The sequence below is a fragment of the Mus pahari genome, chromosome 3 (genome assembly GCF_900095145.1).
Source record: "Mus pahari chromosome 3, PAHARI_EIJ_v1.1, whole genome shotgun sequence".
Lineage (NCBI taxonomy): Eukaryota > Metazoa > Chordata > Mammalia > Rodentia > Muridae > Mus > Mus pahari.
In genome coordinates, this window is record NC_034592.1 from 85,732,317 (window position 1) to 85,739,376 (window position 7,060).

Here is a 7,060-nt window from a genome sequence, read left to right on the forward strand (position 1 = left end):
TCTCTCTCTCTCTCTCTCTCTCTGTGTGTGTGTGTGTGTGTGTGTGTGTGTGTGAGAGAGAGAGAGAGAGAGAGAGAGAGAGAGAGAAGGAGGGAGGTATACATGTTTGTTTATGACCACATTTGCAGGTGCATGTGCACCTGTATGCAGTGTGCATATAGAGGCCAGATGTCAAAGCACACAATGGGTGTCTTGCTCCATTGCTCACTGCCTTATTTTTTTGAAACACAGTTTCTTGTTGACCATGAGGCTCAACAATTCCACTAGATGGGCTGTCCAGCAAATCCCAAGGATCCTCCCGTCTCCACCTCCCCAGTATTTATTTGGATTGTTGACATTGCACCATTATACCTAGCTTTTATACATGCATTCTGGGATTTGAACTCAGGTCCTCAATTCATGCACTGGGAACAAGACAAAAGAGCCATGGAATGACTTCCATAAAAGCAGGAACCCTCCCTACTCATCCCATGAGAACACAGAAAGGAAAAGAGGAAGTCAGTTGTTCATGCTTCATCTTGAAGGAAAGAGAAAAAAACTGTATTATCTCAGAGTAAATCAGCAAGCCCGGATATCCCAAAACCTGACTTCAGTTCTATACCCACATTAGAAACCAAATGACAGCAAGGTGACTAAGCCACCGTTGCTTGCCCTGGGTTCCCCTGGGCTTTGTATCCTAAGTACAAGGCAAGCAAAGTTGATGAGTTACCATTTGGCTTCAAACCAGAGTTGGAATATTTTTCTGGATTCAAATATTCATAAATGCAATCCTTTTCATATTTTCTTGGAAAACTTAGACTCATCAAGAATATATGTATTAAACAATTTAGGATAAGAACATAAGGGAGAGAACCAATAATTAACAGTGTTCTCTCTGTCTTTCTCTCTGTCTCTCCCCCTCTCCCACTATCTTCCTCTCTCTCCCACCTTCTCTCTCTCTCTCTCTCTCTCTCTCTATCTATCTATCTATCTATCTATCTCTCTCTCTCTCATACATTTTTGTGTTGCTTACTTTTATTAACTCTATATCACTCTTATATTTTTGGTTCAGCCATCTCTCCAGCCTCCTATATCACTCTTATAAAGAAGCAAATTCAGAAGTATTACAAAAGTTAACACTAATGAATTGACAATATTGGGTGCATGCAAAAACAGGCTTAAAATTGTTTAGTCCAAAAACATTCAGATGTGTTTATACCAAATCCTTCCAAGTCAACAGCACTTTTTATATTCTCCCCAATGTTACCATCAGGCTCTTCCTTGATACCCACATTGCAATCATTTTGCTGTTATTTGTCTCCTACTGTGAGCTGAGACCACGTGTGTGTCCCTGGTCCTTTCGCCTAGAGACAAAACTTCTATTCATGATCCTTTCAAATAGTTTCAATGAAATCAGCCCCACCTGAAGCAGTCCCTGACTTTCATCATAAAATTGCAAGGCCAGAGCTACCTAAGATTCCGTGTTGTTCCAAGCAAATGAAAAATGGAACATGCTGACAGGTGTTGGCCAACTTTTGCAGGAGGCAAAAAAAAAAAATGAAAAGGGCCAAGTAGAGTCTGGACCACGTAACGCCAGGTTCCAGCCTGCATCACAGCCGTTTAGCTCAGTGGTTAACTATGCAGAGGCTGGAAATGCTCCGGGTCCTTTGCTCTCTGGGCTTCCCCAGGCATGCTGCTGTCCTTCCTCCTACCTGTCCGTCCAAGTCCCAAAACCTCCTTAGCAACTCGCCTGCCTGCGCTTATTTCCTGTGACTTCCCAAAGGCCCTTTTAAAAGACCTTTTCAAATTCAATTTCTTCCCAGACAGCAGTGAGCTCTAGTTGCAGATACCAATCAGAATCTCCTCCTGCAGCCAGGGTCTGAGTAGGTAAATGCCACATTTTCCACTCTTATCATAACCCAGCAGATGCTGTTTGCTGGGCATTGTGATTACATACGTTAGCATGTATCTATACATCTCCAACTCAAGAAAGCCTTGTCTTCTAACATCATCGAATGCCAAAACGAAAGGGGGACTTAGAGGTTATCAGGTCCTGAGGGTGCATGTTGAAGGTATGAAACAGTTCCTGAAGGACAAAGTGCCTCCAAGCAATGTCACAGGAGAGAGACAGAGAGACAGAGAGAGAGAGAGAGAGAGTCAGTTCCAGGACAAGATTCTTTCCGCAACAGTGAGAAGCAGTCCCTACCCCTCCCACCCCTACCCTACACCGTTTTGACTAGCTTGGGCCAAGAGTTGCGTTGGTGACGGGTCGGAACTTAAACAGGTCATTGCTAGATTAATGCCTTGGGTGATTGTGCTGATTTGCACGCTGCGCGAGCCCTGGAGAAACAGTGTCTCCACTCATTCATTTCTCCCGCCCACCCCCCACTTCCCCGGCCTTAAAATTGCTTTCTAATTAACTCAGTGTGGATTATCCCTGTTAGTAAATTTTCTAATGCGTTATTAATTACTCTAAACGTCAACTACAGCTCATTTTCGGTACATTCAGGAATGCCGCAGCTGGTTTCCTGACAGCGGCCAGCCTGTTTTCTAAACAACTAGCGCCACCATGTGGCCAAACGGGCCGATCCTTGAGGCGTCAGAACCAGCCCTGGGGAAGGAGGGTGGGGAGATTTACTGAACTATTATGAAGAAATTGTGTGTTCTATTCTCGTCCCTCCCTTTGTCTCCACCTCTATCCCCTCTACCTAACCCATCCACCATGGCTTGCCACTCCAGGGATCTTCCCACCCATCCCCACAGGAAATAGCAATAAAATCTTACAAGGTCAAAGTTATCTGCCCCAAAGTTCACACCCTAGTTCATGTCAGGGTTCCACTGATGTCAAGGGTTCAACATGGAAATCTAGCATCGTCCTGGTGACTGCCCTCCACCCCTCCACCCCTCCACCCCTCCACCCCTCCACCCCTCCACCCACCTACCCCTCTACCACGCACCACTGTGGATGCCTCCTGCTAATTCCTCAAACAAGTAAAAATGTGACAACTGTGTCTTCCTTCATTGAAGGTGCTGGACACTGAAAAGTGATAGACAGGCACAAGTCTCTTCTAGACAACTTTTTAAATCTGGTGACAAGCATTCCTGTCCGAACCCAACAGCAGAAGGGCATCTCTTTGCTTCCATTCCATTTAGCTGCTGGGCATTGGACAATGACTTCAAAGGTCACTGTAAAGTTGAATTGCTCTAAAGTTCTCAGGGCCATTGATGCTCTGAGATTAAAGAGCAGTTGAATGAGATGCTCTTCGTATTTGAGGAGCAGCCTTCGCTTAAAAATCGGAAAGCGCAAATGTGGAAGCATTTAACTGATGACAAGACACCACAAGTGGAAAGCCCTTTGTTTCAAGCACAGAGCTGTAGGTCGTACTAGAAGCCATCCTCAGGAATGAGATAGGAATAAAATGGCTCCCAAGACATTTCATGACGCATATATTGATAGTTCCAAAATATGGAAATGTTCCAAATGAGGGCACATGGAACCTTAATATTTTATGTCATTATAACAGATAGTTTAAAGGACCGTCTGAATTCTACTGACTTTTATTTATGTCGATTCACAGTTCTTTATTCTGCAGCCAATCAGTGGCCATGAATTTCTCCAGGCTTCTCTGAGTCTCCTCCCCAGCACTCTCCTCACTCCAAAGTCAGTCACCAACCCCAACCTGGACAAACAATGATGCCATTAACACATGCAGATGGGGCGGGGTGTTATTTGAATGGCCCCTAAGGTTTCCTTTCTAAAATCAAATCCTTGTTGTGAGACTGTAAGAGTGCATTTGGAGATGAGGACTTTGGAGAATGTTTGGGATGAGCAGAGGTCATGATTGAATCCTTGAGGGATAGAGACACAAGTTGACCCACATGTTCTCTCCCATGCTCTGTACCACTTCAGAATTCTTTCAGCAAGACCTTCTGTGCCTCTAGAACTGTGAGAGGAAATGAACTTCTTTCTATTATGGAAAGCCTGCCTCAGAGATTCTGCTACAGCAACCAAACACTGACAAACACAGAAGTATTACATGTATCACATGCAAAGATATATTCACAACAGTGTAACAACAATGTGTGTAGCTTCCAGGTCTCCTAAACGTCTCCATTGCCTCATAGTTGTTCAGCAGCCATCTTTATTACACAGCGACTGCATGTAAGATACAGAGGGGGAACTCAAAATTAGGTGGTTTCTCGTCCCTTGGGTTTATAATCTCCTTTCTCAATTAAAGATGTTTCGTGATCTTTAAATGGCGATAAATGGCCCCGTAGGTAAAGGCTCCCGCTGCCAAGCCTGACCACCCGAGTTCAATCCCTGAGACCTGCTTGGTAAAAGGAGACACAGAGTCCCTCGAGTTGTAGCTATCATGTGACCTCCATACAACTAAAATGGTACATGCATGTGAGTACTCACAGAGAGAGGGGGGGGGGATAAAAATAAATAGTAAAATGAAATGAAAATTATTGTGAACACGGTAGCGGGGCTCTGGAGAGGTGGTTTCATGTTTAAGAGCACTTACAGTTCTTCACAGGACTGGAGGGCTGGAGTTCAGTCCCAGAATCCATGTCAGATGCTGCACAATAACCAATCACTCCAGCTACAGGAGATCCGACGCCCTCTTCTGGCTTCCATGTGTGACACACACTACATAACACAGACATGCAAACAAACACATAAATAAAATATGACTTATGCTTGTTGATCTTATAAGGGTCTGCGCCGGTGCCTTGGTGGACTGTGGCGATCTGGAATCAGGTACTTGTATGAGTCAGTGCTCTCCAGAAAGAGGACAGTGGGGCAAGAGACGGTGAAGGATGGGAGTTTGGCTCCGTGGTTATGAAGGCTGGGAAAGAAGTCCCACAATCTAACAGTCGAGAACTACAAAGCCCAGGGGTGTGAATCAGCCTGAGCCTGAAGGAGTGAGAACCAGGGGTGAGAACCAGGGGTGAGAACCAGGGGTGAGAACCAGGAGCACAGGTGTTCAAGAGCAGGACACGGGAGGCACAGCTGGAAGAAAACAAGTGTTCCCTTCCTATGCCTTTGTCTTCAACTGTGAACTTCAACACATCAGGAATGCTCACTATCACTGATGAGGGCGTCTTCTTTGCTCCATTCATTCAAACCTTAAATTCTCACAGATGAGCCCATGCTTACCAGCTACCTCGACATCCCTTAGCCCAGCTACAGCACACAAAAACACCTATCACACTCCCTACAGGGGTGATTAAGCCAAATGAAGCCATTAGATTGGGTCCTCATACACCAGTCTAAAGGGGTGGAGACACGGGTCAACAGGTAAGAAGAGCCCTTGCCGTTCTGTCAGAGAACTGGAGTTCAATCCCCAGACTTACAGAGTAGCTCACAACTGCCTGTAACTCCAGCCGTATGGAATTTCACACTCTCCTCTTGCCTCCCTGGGCACCTGTACACACAGGAGCTGAGCAAGAATAGCAATAGGCATGGACAGGGGAAGCCAATGAGGCCCAAGCCTGTGCAGAGAACTACAGTAACAAGGAGAGCAGGGGGAATAGCCTTCCCCAGGAAGTGCACGCTGATTGGTTATCCAGTACCCAATCGTCAGCCCTGAAAACACACGTACAAGTATCATACACACCGGACAGGTGTGTTTATGTATCTAGGAAAAATATATGAGCATACATATATGCATGTAACATATACTTGATGAAAATTAGAGGTCATGAATTTGAAAGAAAGACGGGGGTATGGGAGGATTTGAGGGGAGGAGAGGGAAGGAGAAACTTATGTAATTGCATTATAATGTCAGAAAACAGAAGAATTTTTAAAACAATTTAAAATTTGTGAGAAGGTGGTTCAATAGTTAAAAGCACTGGCTGCTCTTCCAGAGGACCCCAGGTTCAATTCCCAGCACCCACAACGGCAGCTCACACCTGTCTGTAACTCTAGTTCCAGGGCTTCTGATACCCCCACGCAGATACACATACAGGTAACTCACCAATGAACACAGATGAAAATGAACTATACCTTTAAAAAAGTTAAAGTTTCCCCTTCTGCTTTTTTTAATCTGTGTGATTTCGCCTTGTCTCTTTTAATCTGTGTGAATTTGGGAACATTTTATTAGTCTCCCTGATGCCACCTTTTTAATTTAAAAATTGGAATAACAGGGATAGAGAAAGGGCTCATCAGTTAAAAGCACCTACTGTTCTTGCAGAGGATCTGAGTTCAGTTCTCAACACACACATAATGGCTCACAATCACCTGGAACCCCAGTTCCAGGAGATCCAGAGCCTTCTTCCGACTTCTGTGGGCACCTGCATGTATGTGGTATACATAAATGCTCGCGCACACACAAATAATAAAACAAAATCTTTCTCAAAAAAACAAGTATAAAATTGGAATAACAATGTGTGCCTGGCAATGCCCTTCAAAAGACTTGAGCAAGTTAATAGAAGTGAGGTGTTCAGCACACCGTTGTCCTCAAAACACTGTCCTTTCGAAGTGTCCTTCGGTTTTCCTAGTGGCAATTCCACACTTCTTGGTCAAAATCAGATTGTATTCACTGTTCTTCTCTGAAGCCTCATATCCAATCAGTCAGCAATTTTGTTTGTTTGTTTGTTTGTTTGTCTGTTTGTTTGTTTCGAGACAGAATTTCCCTGTGTAGCCCTGACTGTCCTGAAACTCTGTAGGCCAGGCTGGCCTCAAATTCAGAGATCTGCCTGCAGCTGCCTCCCGGGTGCTGCATTTAAATGCACACATCAGCAAATTTTACTCTTCTTAAAATCTTGCGGAATATTTCAATTCTCTGATCTAAAATCCCCCGTGTGTCTTCTCCATCGTGATTAAATCTAAGGACAAAGGTCTCACAAGAAGAAAGAGTAGAAGATCAACTCCTCCCTCTTCTGCTCCTGATGCACCGCACCCACTCCAGCCTACATACACTACATACAGGGCTTCTCAGGAGCCCAGGTGTGGGGCTGCTGCCAGTCCCCGCTCTGAAATATAACACTGTGCCAGACAGGCAGCACCAGAGAAAATCTCTGTCTGTCTGTCTGTCTGTCTGTCTGTCTGTCTCTCTCTCTCTCTCTCTCTCTCTCT